General features: G+C 41.8%; 1 protein-coding gene across 6 annotated transcripts in view; it reads left to right on the forward strand.

Annotated features, from left to right (window-relative positions):
- The window catches only part of LOC126279051 (testis-expressed protein 2), a 321,894-nt gene that overhangs the window by 15,430 nt on the left and 292,035 nt on the right, over nt 1-14,429 (forward strand). The gene's annotated exons all lie outside the window — the stretch shown is intronic.

A 14,429-nucleotide genomic window follows, 5' to 3' on the forward strand; every position in this document is an offset into this window, starting at 1 on the left:
CATTCACATGCACCTCGATGGTGTACACCTTGGCTGAAACTTCATCTGGACCTTTGCATGGCCCTAAGGACTCCGTTAACCTCACCACTCTCCTCTGTCACTTCCTCTTGATTCTTGATGTATTCCGGGGCTCTGGCGTTGTTTACACTGACGGCTCGATGGCTGATGGTAATGTTGGCTTCGCCTATGTCCACAGAGGCCGTATTGAACAGCACTCCTTGCCTGCTGGCTGCAGTGTATTCACTGCAGAGCTTGTGGCCATATCTCGTGCACCTCAGTACATCCGTTCCAGTTCTGGTGAGTCATTTCTTCTCTATTTTGACTCCCTGAGCAGCTTACAAGCTATTGACCAGTGCTGCTCTTGGCATCATTTAGTAGTGAACATCCAGGAGTCCATCTCTGCCCTGGAACAGTCCAGTCATTAAGTGGTGTTGGTGTGGACCCCATGACATTTCAGAGTCCCAGGCAATGGACTTGCTAACAGGCTGGCCAAACAGGCTTTTTGGAAACTACTGCTAGTGATAGCCATCTATGAAACTGACCTGCGCTCTGTCTTATGCTGCAAGTCTTTTTTGCTTTGAGAGACGGAATGTTATAAAAAGTATGCACAACAAACTGTGTGTCATTAATGAGACTGCTAGTGTGTGCAAGTCTTCCCTGCGGGCTTCTCGCAGGGAATCAGTTGTCCTTTGTCGGTTCCGCATTGGCCATATGTGGCTCACACATGATTACCTCCTCCCTCGCGAGGACCCACCTCAGTGTCGCTGTTGCTCCCAAATGACAGTCGTCCACTTCTTGCTGGACTGCCCAGTTTTAGCCGCTCTGCGGCAGACTTTTAACTTTCCCAGCACCCTACCTTAGGTGTTGGGTGACAATGCCTCAACAGCAGCTTTAGTTTATCATTTTATTCGTAAGGGTGGGTTTTATCGTTTGATCTGAGTTTTAGCGCATATCCTATGGCACTCTGTGCCCTCCTCCCTAGGGCTTTTAGGGTGGAGGTTTAAGTGTGTTGCTGAGTGGCTAGCTTCTCCTTTTTACTGTCATGGTCAGCCAGCCATGGTAATCTGTTTTCTTGTTTTTAATCTCTTTTTCCCTGTTTCTTGTGCCTCTCTGTGGTTTTCTTGACCTGTTTTGTCCACTGTAGTGTTTTTGTCCTTCCGTTGTTCTTCCTTTCTCCTGTTATTGTGCTGTATGTCTTCTTTGTTTTCGTCTTTCCCTTGGGTAATTGTTTTACTGGGAACAAGGGACCGATGACCTCGCAGTTAGGACCCTTCGCCCCCCCCCCCCCTCCCCCTCCTTTTAAGCCAACCAGAAAGTTTGGTTTGTTTGTGTATGACACATACATCACAGTAAATGGCAAATAAGGTTTAGTCTTAGAAAGATTAATTAATGAAATTGTCATAGGTTTTAAGAAATGGTTGCTAGCCAATTCTTTCTCACTAAACCTTGGGGGAGTGGGGGGGTTGCAGTTTAAAGCGTGTTTTTGCCAATATTTGTCTAAAATATGATGGCAAACAGGTATAAGAGTTTGATAGTGTTAAATTATTGGGATTACAGCTTGATAACAAATTGAGCTGGGAGGAAAATACCACAGAACTTGTGGAGCACCCATACAAATCTCTATTTTCAAGGCGAATATTGTCAGAGATAGATGATATAAAAATAAAATAAAAGGTAACTCATCAACTCAACCTAAACTTTTCAGAGACCAAACACATGTAATAAGGATTATTTGTGGTGTGAAAATAGGAACTGGAGAACACCCTGCAGAGCCCTGTTTAGAGAAAATGGGATACTAATGATGGCTTTCAAATATATTTATTCCTTAATGAAATTTATCTTTATTTCAAACCAAGTTCTCAGTTCGTGGAGTCAATACTAGAAATAAGAATAATATTCCCAAAGATTTAGTCACTTACTTTGGTCCAGAAAAATGTACGGCTACATCTACATACATACTACACAAGACACAGTATGGAATGTGACGGAGGTTACCCTATAAAGACTACTAGTTACTTCTTTCCTGTTCCACTCACAAATAGAGCAAGAGAAAAATGATTGTCAATACAATACCTGTAGTGGAAACCTGTGTAACATATGGGTATTTGTAGGAAAATTAACATTGTCAATTAGAATATGTGTGCACAGTGTATATGGAGCAGTATAATATCCAGTTCACTGATAAATGCAGTCAAATGGCATTGAATTCAATGTTGGTAGTAGAGCATATAACAAGACATAAAGATTCAGGGGGCAGAGGGTGGAACTCATTATAAAAGCTGTTGGCTGTTGGCTGTTGGCTGTGTGTGTGTGTGTGTGTGTGTGTGTGTGTGTGTGTGTGTGTGTGTACATGACTTTACCACAGATAGGAAAGACTCGTTATAAAGGCAGTCGGCTGTGCACGGTGTTAGTGCATGTGTACTTGCCGTAACTACAGATAGGAAAGCTTGTGACAGTGCATGTTGTGTTCGTAAGTCACAATTGGAAAAATGCCATGTGAAAACAGTCGTCATGTGATGGAAAAGCAAAAATGGTGTGTAGAGTGAAACGGGACACTCCAATTACAAAAAAAAAAGGTACATGGACACAATTACTTATGGGCAAAGCTAGACCACAAACCATTATACTTCTCACAGCTTGTTGCTGATTTAAAGTTGCCAGTAATTGCCAGACACATATGACAAATTTTGTCACACGACAAATATCTAGCATTCAAGAAACCACTGCTGAAACCTGCTCCACTCAAACATAAACTGGCTAGATTGAAGTTTTCTGAAAACTGCATGTCATGGTCTTCAGAATGGGATAAAGTGATGTGCAGTGATGAAAAGTTGTGTAATTTAATTGGACTGGATGGGTTTCAATATTATTGGCACAGTCGGAGAACAAAGCAGCATGTAAGAATGAGCAGAAGATAAATCACGCATTGCTTAGTCAAATACTAGAATGAACACTGATCATGTACACCTAGAGAGAGAACTGACTAGAATGCGTAAGGACGTAGGGGATAAAGGCCTGATGTTTCAACAAGGTAATGTGTATGTACATATGCTAGAACCAAAAAATGGTTTGAAGGTAAAAGATATTGATGTATTGCCCTGGCCTGCATGTAGTTCAGATTTGATCCCTGTGGAAAACCTTTGGGAATACTTCCAAACATGTTTATTACAACGGAAGGCAATATGAGGGCTGGAAAGAGTAATACAAGAAGAGTGGGTGACAGTTTAACTGTAAGAACTACAAGCCCTAACAAAATCAATGCTTAAGAGAATTTTTGAGGTAAATAGGAAGGGCAGAGATTGGAAAAACTACTAACAGTGCACTAATACAAGAGGATAGTGACTACCTTTATACCAGTTTCCATCCAGGAAATGAGAAGGCCACATTTTGTTACTTGTGTTATGAAAGAAACTGTGTAATTCCATCATGAAAAACAGAATATTGCTCAAGTGTGTGGGCCATGTACCAAATAGGACTAACAGGGGATACTGAGTATATATAGAGAAGAGCAGCACAAATGATAACAGGTTTGTTTGATTCATAGGAAAGAGTTATAGAAATATTGAAGAAATTGAACTGGCAGACTTCTGAACTAAACTATTGTGAGAAAGTGTACTACAAAGTTTCAAGAACTGGCTTTAAATGAAAGTTTCAAGAACTGGCTTTAAATCATGACTCTAGGAATATACAGGGTGCGTTCCGAAAGTAATGCAATTATTTTTTTTAAAGTAATTTATTGAACAGATTTGCACAAACACTTAAAATTCTTCAAAGTACTGTCCTTGGACCTCTACACATTTTTTCCAGCGACTCTGCCATGACCGGTACGCGCCCTGGAAGGCGTCTTCTGGGACCTCTCGCAAGGTCTTCGTCACGGCGGATTGGATCTCGTCTATGGACGAAAAACGGGTTCCTTTCAGGGCTGACTTAATCCTAGGAAACAAAAAGAAGTCAGCTGGGGCGAGGTCAGGACTATAGGGGGGGTGGGGCAGCGTTGGCACCTGGTGTTTGGCCAGGAACTCGCGGACTCGTAGCGCGTTGTGGCAAGGCGCGTTGTCGTGATGGAGTTGCCAGGTAGCGGAGATGTCCTTTCTCGTCCTGACGACCCTTTTGCAGAGTCTTTCCAGCACATCCACGTAGTAGGCAGCGTTAACTGTCTGTCCTTGAGGAACAAACTCCTTATGGACCACTCCTTTGCTGTCGAAAAAGACAATGAGCATTGTTTTCACTTTTGATTTGCTCGTTCTTGCCTTTTTGGGCTTAAAGGCCTTTAACCACCTCGAAACTTGTGAGTAGGACAGAGCAGAGTCCCCGTAAGCCTCACGAATCATTTTGTTAGTCTCCTCAAAAGATTTGTTCAGTTTAGCACAAAACTTAATCGCGTAACGTTGCTCGATCCCATTTTTTCCGTGACACGGTCGGCGCGCTGAGGTTTACAATAACAGACGTCCTGCCGCTTCCACAGCTCGGAGAGCACTGAAACCGGTTTCGCGGCAAAGCTTACTTTCGGAACGTACCCTGTACTACAAGCCCCTACATATTGCTCGTGTAGTGTTCGTGAGGATAAGATTAGAATAATTACAGCACATACACAGCCATTCAATTGGTCATCCTTCCTGCACTCCATATGTGAATGGAATGGGAAGAAACCCTAATAACTGATACAGTGGGGTGGACTTCTGCCATATACTTCATGATGGTTTGTAGAGTACAGATATAGATGTAGATAATTGTTTATGTCTTATACCTAATCTGCTACTTTCATAATAAGTTTGAGGCATGTTACGTAAGACATTGTAAATTAATTTCATAGAACTCCTGCCTTTATATTAATTTCCACTACTGTATGTCTCTGTATAAGTCCCAAATTCTTATTTCTTATCTTCGTGGTCCTTACGAGAAATGTATATTGGCGGCAATAGAATTGTTCTGCAGTCAGCTTCAAATGCTGGTTCTCTAAATTTTCTCAGTAGAGTTCTTCAATAAGAATGTCACGTTTCCTCCAGGGATTCTCATTTGTCACAAAGCATCTCAGTTACACTTGCATGTTGTTTGAACCTACCAGTAACTAATCTAGCAGCTCTCCTTTAAAGTTTAATCTGTACTACTATGTAAAGAAGACTCATTGTTTAATGCTACCAAAAATCTTGAAAAGTACTACCAGTGTGTTTTACTTCAAATTTTTACATTATACTGTAATTCAGACAGACGTGGACTGTACATATTTTTTTAAAATTTGTATAAATAAAGGTGACAGTATTATGAAAAGAATAGATTGGTTCTCACAATATAGTGGAGATATTGAGTCGGTGATAGGCACAACAAAAACATCGTTAGAATTCTAGCAGTCTGTCAAGCAGTCTATCAAAAGACTGCTAGCATTCTAAAAGTCATTTTGGTGTGCCTGTCTGCAACTCAGCAACTCCACTATATGGCAAGTAGCAATCTATCCTTTTCATAACATTGTCATTATTCCATCCTGGATTTTCCGTTGTTTGGTATGAAAACATGTAATATATAATCAGGAAATATTGTTTCCAAAAATCACAAAAAGTTTTTGTCTGATTTACTTCAGATTTCTACATGGTACTCTAATGCACATTTTGATGGATATATATATATATAAAAGGGAAATGTTTTTTAGCAAAAATAACCAGAAGTTCTTGACTGATTAACTTCAGATTTTTACAAAATAGTTTAATAAACATGCAGCTCCATTAAAACCGACTGTGAGAAAGAAATGTCGTGCTGTGCTGTGAAAATGCGTGGTTTAATTTTTTTTATCACATCAGTTGTAACTACAATAGCAGGATATTTAAACAATTAGACAAATTGTTTCTCTCTCTCTCTCTCTCTCTCTCTCTCTCTCTCTCTCTCTCTCTCTCTCTCACACACACAACACACACACACACACACACACACACACACACATATATATATATATATATATATATATATATATATATATATATATATATAGTCTGTATGTTTCCAGAAAAAATTGTGTACAAGACAATGCGCTGTTTTGTTTTCTTTGTTGCCGTTAGTTTTACAGAAAACAGGAATTTTTTCAACTTACGATTAGAATACTACTACAGAATCTGAATCATCTGAAACTTTGTAATCCTACTGCTTCACTTAAAACCATGCAAAATATTGACACTGAAGCTACTATCCTTGCAGATGCAGCAGGTGGAGAGGTCTCTCTTGTACCCTGTGTACCAGTCCTATCTGACTTACCAGTTCATTTTGAGTGACTTCTATTCCCATTCAGTTTTGTTTGTAATAATAATAAAAAGGCTTGAGGTCTGGAGTGCTGACAGGACATAGAGGTGAAGCGGAATGAGAAAATGGACATGGAGGGGGGGGGGGAGGAAGATAATGACAAAGAGGAGGGGGAGGAGATGGTGGGAAGGGGTTTAGGGTGTACTGTGTATCCAATTGCCACATTTATTCAGCAGTTGTGATCTGTCTCGCGTGTGTTTTGTTAGTTACTAATAAAGTTCAGTTTAAGAGGGGCTTTAAGGATTTATTGGCGGCCAGCTCCAACTGTTTTTTGTGTTTGCTAATAATATCAAATAATGAGTGTTATGTAGAGTCTTAGACATAAAAAACTGACCGCGGACCGGCCGCCACACAGACTAAGTCCCAGTCATTCACTTAAGGTGGCCAATAAAACCGACCTCCCCTCAACGCTCCGCCCATCTCCACAATCTGGCAACACTGTAAGACGCCGAAGTGTCGAGATTATGTGTTGTCTATCAGCGAAATGATGTCGTGTTGTCGTCTAACCCTCTCTCTTTTTTTTTTTTTATTTAACCATACTTTCGGCCCTCGTCTAAAGTTATGAACATCGACGATAATTCGTTTCACATTCTACCCCCCCCCCCCCCCCCCCAGCAATAATAAGTAATTCCAGAAACAATTCCGCTTGACAATTCGTGGCTGCGTCGCGACTTATGCTCGAGCGTTTCCTTGCGCCGCCTGAAAGCGGGCGCCGTCCCGGTGAACGCGGCGTGACGCTGTCAGTGTATGTTTCAACTGTCATTTTCGGATTTGAAGTTCTAGTTAGTATCTTGCAGTTAAGCATTGAATTTTGCATACTTGAAAATCATGCATTGCAAAATTAGGTCGTAATTGGAAAAAGGTGTTATATCTGCAACACATTATTTACTTTGGTACAATAGAGGTGTGATTGCAGAGCAGGCAGCTCGAAAGATTTGAACTGTGTATAGAGCGAGTGGTTTTGGGAAAAATTTCTTGTTTCAACAAAGATTGTTCTGGCAGGAATGATTTTCCACATTAAGAAAGTCTCGACTACTGATATAAGTGATTGATTACCATTTAACCATCATGGGACATTTTCATTCAACAAGCAAGGTTCAGAAGTCTGGTGTTGTAGTACTGCATGCTCTCATTCGAAACAACAAAAATCAGCGGAGTGACTATTATTGCAGTTTTGCTTGAACGTCATCAGGTCGCTCCTGAGCATTGCAGTGCAATACTATTAATGGTGACGATTTATGATGCCTTTATCGTTAACTTCGTAAGAAGAAATGAAAGGGTGGGCCCTACCAGAAGACGTAAACTAGAACAAATAATTGTGTGATCATAATATTTTCCATCTGATAGCTCCAAAAGTGTGCTTTGCACTAGGAATTCTTCATGGGTGTGTCCATCACAGCTGGAATTTGTTGCCAACAACTAGACACCTTTCGCTCGCAGTGTATCTGTATAATTGATTGGTGCATGTGGTGTTCAACAGACTGCAGACGTCACTCTCACTGTAATCAATGACTGTGTGTGTGTGTGTGTGTGTGTGTGTGTGTGTGTGTGTGTGTGTGTGTTTTCGTGTTCACGCACAATCTGAATCAATACTATTAACATTACAGAGACTAGCAACAATAAATATTGCGCCAAATATAACTGCAAAGTATTTTAATGCAATGACTAGTTACCACAAACTGTATTGCCCTGCATATTACGTAAAGTTAGTAAGATCTATTAAAAAACTTCCTGGCAGATTAAAACTGTGTGTCGGACCGAGACTCGAACTCGGGACCTTTGCCGTTCGCGGGCAAGTGCTCTACCAACTGAGCTACCCAAGCACGACTCACGCCCCGTCCTCACAGCTTTACTTCTGCCAGTACCTAGTCTACTACCTTCCAAACTTAGCAGAAGCTCTCCTGCGAACCTTGCAGAACTAGCACTCCTGAAAGAAGGGATATTGCGGAGATATGGTTTGCCACAGCCTTGAGGGATGTTTCCAGAATGAGATTTTCACTCTGCAGCGGAGTGTGCACTGATATGAAACTTCCTGGCAGATTAAAACTGTGTGCCGGACCGATACTCGAACTCAGGACCTTTGCCTTTCGCGGCCAAGTGCTCTACCAACTGAGCTTCCCAAGCACGACTCACGCCCCGTCGTCACAGCCTTACTCCTGCCAGTACCTCGTCTCCTACCTTCCAACCTTAACAGAATCTCTCCTGCGAACCTTGCAGAACTAGCACTTGCCCGCGAAAGGCAAACGTCCCGAGTTCGAGTCTCGGTCCGGCAGACAGTTTTAAGCTGCCAGGAAGTTTCATATCAGCGCACACTCCGCTGCAGAGTGAAAATCTCATTCTGGAAACATTCCCCAGGCTGTGGTTAAGCCTTGTCTACGCAGTATCCTTTCTTTCAGGAGTGCTAGTTCTGCAAGGTTCGCAGGAGAGCTTCTGTTAAGTTTGGAAGGTAGGAGACGAGGTACTGGCAGAAGTAAAGCTGTGAGGACGGGGCGTGAGTCGTGTTTGGGTAGCTCAGATGGCAGAGCACTTGCCCGCGGATGGCAGAGGTCGCGAGTTCGAGTCTCGGCCCGGCACACAGTTTTAATCTGCCAGGAAGTTTCATATCAGCGCACACTCCGCTGCAGAGTGAAAATCTCATCCTGGAAAGATGTATTAACTCCATAATATCGTTAGCAGAGAGTGCTCAATGCCTCCGCGATTTGTTCATGTTGGCTGATTGTGGGCACTGTAGTAGCAGATGCTTCGCCGTAAGCAGAAAGAAACCACCTTGGCTTTGACTGCAGTGAGCGGACATCACTGCCTGCATGTTTGTATAGTACCGGTAACCAACGTGAGATTCTATTCACAGGTGCCATGTAGCAATTGGAACGAGTATCACGTCATTAGTCCTCAGAATAGTAACCAGTGATGAAGTGTCCACTCTATTTGAATCCCAAGAAAATAGGAACCTTCTCACAAAGTAATGTGAGGTGACATTAGAATTTATCCTACAGAAAAAATTAACTGCAGAATTTTCGTGCACGCAGTAATAGCACACAAGGAAATATGCCTTGGAAGCGTATATTTCATTTCCTCCTCCTCATATCAACGCCATTGTTTTAGTATGAAGTAAGAAAATAAACACAAAACACTAAAGCTTCTGAGAAGTATCTAAGTCATTTCCTCTTCTTATATCATAGCTTTTGTTTTAGTATGAAGTGAAAAATAAACCGTTTAGTGTTCTGAAGCATAATATGACACCAGATTCTTCTTGTAGGCCCTATCGGAAAAAAAAGCTGGGGGCTCTCCATTCTTTTTTCCAACAGTCTGTTTCCTTTTATGCATTACTACCATTCTCAGATTCTTATTTAAGGACTTGAAGGATTAAGTTCTTCAGCAGAATAAGCCTTATGTTATTGTGCTCATTACGGTATGGAAAAAATGCAACAAAGACGAGTTCCTCCAGAGCAGTGAAGATATTTGCACGTGTTTGTATTCAGCAATGACTGCCAGCTGCCACAAAACTTGACAGAATTCATGCTGCAGGCAACACGATTGTGAGTGCACTTCAGTAAGTCGTCTGGAGAAGGACGGAGACTTCAAATTAACGTCGCTTTCCGAGTCATATTCAATCCAAGATGAGATGCTATTAAGGTAGTTGAGTGTTTTAGCAATTACACTTCGATAATTCCCATATGAGTATTCCGTTAGCCGAAAGAACCCGTTAGTGTGAATCCATTGGGAACTAAATTAATATCAAACTGCAAGAACTCGAGACAATACGTGGACTCGTCCCTTCGCTGGGTAACCTCTTACTGTTACTTAGGATTCTCTGTCCTAGGCGTAATGCAAATGGAACTTCACATTCATGAGGCGCTTTCCGCTATTCTTGAGAACCATCAGCAACTTGTACTCACTGCGAGTAACAACTGTGTGGTGGTAATGGTACAGGTTGTCAGTGGATGTGGTTGTGTTATACTGTCAAACTGCTTTCAGTAACGTTGATGGTGGCGCACATAATCTAGCGCTGACTACTTAAGCAAAATTAGTGTGGTGGTATGGTCTCTTCCTTTTATTTACCACCAGCTTGAGTAATCTGATTTAACGAAGTACACCATTCACGAGCTGATGATGATACAGTATTGACTACAGAGGCCATTGTGCAGGTATTACATTAATTCTGTAGTGAATTGCCTGACAAATATTATTGTCAGCTATACAGCTGAAATGACTCATTACACAGGTGCCCTATGTTGCACTTGGTTAAGTAATCAGCTTACTGCAATCCTGCTGTTACTATTCGTAAGTACTTGTATACTGACCATTTGTTATTTGACTGAATATGCGCCACAATCTGATTCGCACGTATACGACATGGGTTAGCGCCATCACAAAGCAATGGCTAAGGAATGGATGCCCTTGAAGTCCCGTTACATTGGTGGCAAGACAAACGTTCGTAAATCACCTGTATTGCCTCAAAATACTATTGCATCTTAAACATCCACACTGTCACAGGACGTTGGAATACAGCAAAGGCGGCAAATGAAAATTTGTGCCCGACAGGTTCGAACCTGGACGTTTTGCTTACTAGGCAGATGCGCTGACCATTGCACTATCGGGACACAACGGCTGAGCTGCCTGCAGGACCCATCTACACACGCTCCTCGTCAGACTCAAATTCCCATCTTTGTCGCATATCACGTACGGGGTCCCCCCCCCCCCCCCCCCCCCCTCAGTGTAGTTGGTGATAGTACAGACAAATTGCAGAAAAAAAATGCCATATAACATGCGTCTAATTTTTGTTGAGTATATACAGCTGGGTTCAATGCATTTTCTTTTCGTTTATGGATCATAGCAGGACCCCATTGTCCACATGTCCTTGAAAATGAGCTTCCAGCATTATTGGAAGAGGTTCCTTTGGCTACAAGAATGCCTATGTTCCTCCAGCATGACGAGGCTCCTGCACATTCTAATCGTCAGGTGACACATCATCAAAACCTAACATTTCCCGGAAGATGGTTCCGTAGATGTGAGCACTTTTCTTGGCCACCAAGGTCCCCGTACATAATCCCTTTGCATTTGTGCCTGTGAGGATGATTGAAAGGCGAAGTCTAGAAGTAAAAATGTAACTCAAGAGTCGATTTGATCGTTCGGATTGTGAATAGTGCAGCCCTCATAAAAGAACGCAAATGCGCCCTCAGAAGAGCTACACGTGGTGTTATCAAGAGAATTCAAAAGTGCATTGAAGTTGGTAGGGGAATTTTTGTAAATCAATTTTGAACGTCATTTGCCTTTGCATTGTGTTTGGTGGGTTACGTACCAACAGCTGTATCTCTGTACTCAACAAAAAGTGGACACATTAATATGGAATTTTTTATGCAATTCGTCTATATTACCACCTGTTAAAATGTCTACTATTCCTCTAGAAATACATGTATAAGCATATATGTGTGACGTTTGTTCTTTCGGACATGTCCGAAAGAAGAGAGACCACGAATCCAGGTTGAACCTGGCCAGGCACAAATTTTCATCAGCCGCTGTAGTTGTATTTTAACGCCCTTTGAAAGTCTGGACATCTGTCTTTCGATATTTAATTGATTAACAAGGCTGTCTGTTTTGATTCGTAGTGCCTGATGTTTCGGACATATCTGAAAGTACACACACACTTCTATCTTAAGCGCTATTCGGAAAATGTGTGGCAACTCAATGATAGTGATGGACTGGAGCTGCATTAACCTACTTACTTCACCAGATATAGTTGTAATTTTATGAACAATTCATGTTTAATAAGTGACAGCTATTTACAAAATTTACGTTTGCGAGATGGTTACTTTATGCGTTAATTCTACATCTACATCCATACTCCGCAAGCCACCTGATGGTGTGTGGCGGAGGGTACCCTGAGTACCTCTATCGGTTCTCCCTTCTATTCCAGTCTCGTATTGTTCGTGGAAAGAAGGATTGTCGGTATGCTTCTGTGTGGGCTCTAATCTCTCTGATTTTATCCTCATGGTCTCTTCGCGAGATATACGTAGGAGGGAGCAATATACTGCTTGACTCCTCGGAGAAGGTATTTTCTCGAAACTTTAACAAAAGCCCGTACCGAGCTACTGAGCGTCTCTCCTGCAGTCTTCCACTGGAGTTTATCTATCATCTCCGTAACGCTTTCGCGATTACTAAATGATCCTGTAATGAAACGCGCTGCTCTCCGTTGGATCCTCTCTATCTCTTCTATCAACCCTATCTGGTACGGATCCCACACTGCTGAGCAGTATTCAAGCAGTGGGCGAACAAGCGTACTGTAACTTACTTCCTTTGTTTTCGGATTGCATTTCCATAGGATTCTTCCAATGAATCTCAGTCTGGCATCTGCTTTACCGACGATCAACTTTATATGATCATTCCATTTTAAATCACTCCCAATGCATACTACCAGATAATTTATGGAATTAACTGCTTCCAGTTGCTGACGTATTTTGTAGCTAAGTGATAAGGAATCTATCTTTCTATGCACTCGCAGCACATTACTCGTGTCTACATTGAGATTCAGTTGCAATTCCCTGCACCATGCGTCAATTCGCTGCAGATCCTCCTGCATTTCAGTACAATTTTCCATTGTTACAACCTCTCGATACACCACAGCATCATCTACAAAAAGCCTCAGTGAACTTCCGATGTCATCCACAAGGTCATTTATGTATATTGTGAATAGAAACGGTCCTATGCCACTCCCCTGCAGCACACCTGAAATCACTCTTACTGCAGAAGACTTCTCTCCATTGAGAATGACATGCTGCGTTCTGTTATCTAGAAACTCTTCAATTCAATCACACAATTGGTCTGAAAGTCCATATGCTCTTACTTTGTTCATTAAACGACTGTGGGGAATTGTATCGAACGCCTTGCGGAAGTCAAGAAACACGACATCTACCTGTGAACCCGTGTCTATGGCCCTCTGAGTCTCGTGGACGAATAGCGCGACCTGGGTTTCACACGACCGTCTTTTTCGAAATACATTCTGATTCCTACAGAGTAGATTTCTAGTCTCCAGAAAAGTCATTATACTCGAACATAATACGTGTTCCAAAATTCTACAACTGATTGACGTCAGAGATATAGGTCTATAGTTCTGCACATCTGTTCGACGTCCCTTCTTGAAAACGGGGATAACCTGTGCCCTTTCCCATCCTTTGGATCGCTACGCTCTTCTAGAGACCTACGGTACACCGCTGCAAGAAATGGGACAAGTTCCTTCGCGTACTCTGTATAAAATCGAACTGGTATCCCATCAGGTCCAGCGGCCTTTCCGCTTTTGAGCGATTTTAATTGTTTCTCTATGCCTCTGTCATCTATCATCGTTTATTTACTTTGTGGGAAACCTGCTTCTTTCTACCCTAGCCTACCCTACAGCAATGAGTGAATACCTCACTGGATGTGCTAGTGCAACTGTAGCCCAAGATTCAAATTCCACTGGAAAATTATATTTCAAGTCAGATGGTTTTGCTCCCCTTTACTGTCATTGAAAACGACCACAACGAAATTAAGTACAGGAATCCTACGAAACCCTTGAGTTCATGCTGCGGTGCTGTGCAGATGAGAAAAGTTGTTTTTCACAATTATCAGATGACAGATGGGATTTGTCAGATCCCACTAATTATGACTGCATTATTAATTGTTGGTTCACAGGCACTTTTCCGTCGCTCATTGTAACAATTTTTTGAATGTCAGAGCTGGAAGAATAGAAACGAATTCCCCTTTAAGTCTTCACGTTTCGAGCAACGACAGAATATCCGCCAGAAAAGCTAACAAGAAGCAGCCAGGTCATGCCTGTCTTCTGGCGGATGTGCCAGCGACATTGATCTCAATAATAATATTGTATAGCAAAGATACATTGCCAACTCAACCACTGGAGAAGCTCCAAAATTGTGAATGGTGAACACGCTTTCAAGGTTTCGGTCCGATTAAGACAGTAATACGCCAATAATTGTCACAGTTATTAATTTATGGCGTTTCGTCTGCACTCAGTGTATCGATGTATTACAAGTAATTACATTCTAGTCCCTAAACCTAGTTACAGAAATTTGAATAAGACTCATTGAGATATAATGAGAATACTCCAGCCCTTGCCACCCACAACTTTGTGACGAAGCTATAGTCACTTCCGA

The sequence above is a fragment of the Schistocerca gregaria genome, chromosome 6 (genome assembly GCF_023897955.1).
Source record: "Schistocerca gregaria isolate iqSchGreg1 chromosome 6, iqSchGreg1.2, whole genome shotgun sequence".
Classification (NCBI taxonomy): Eukaryota; Metazoa; Arthropoda; class Insecta; order Orthoptera; family Acrididae; genus Schistocerca; species Schistocerca gregaria.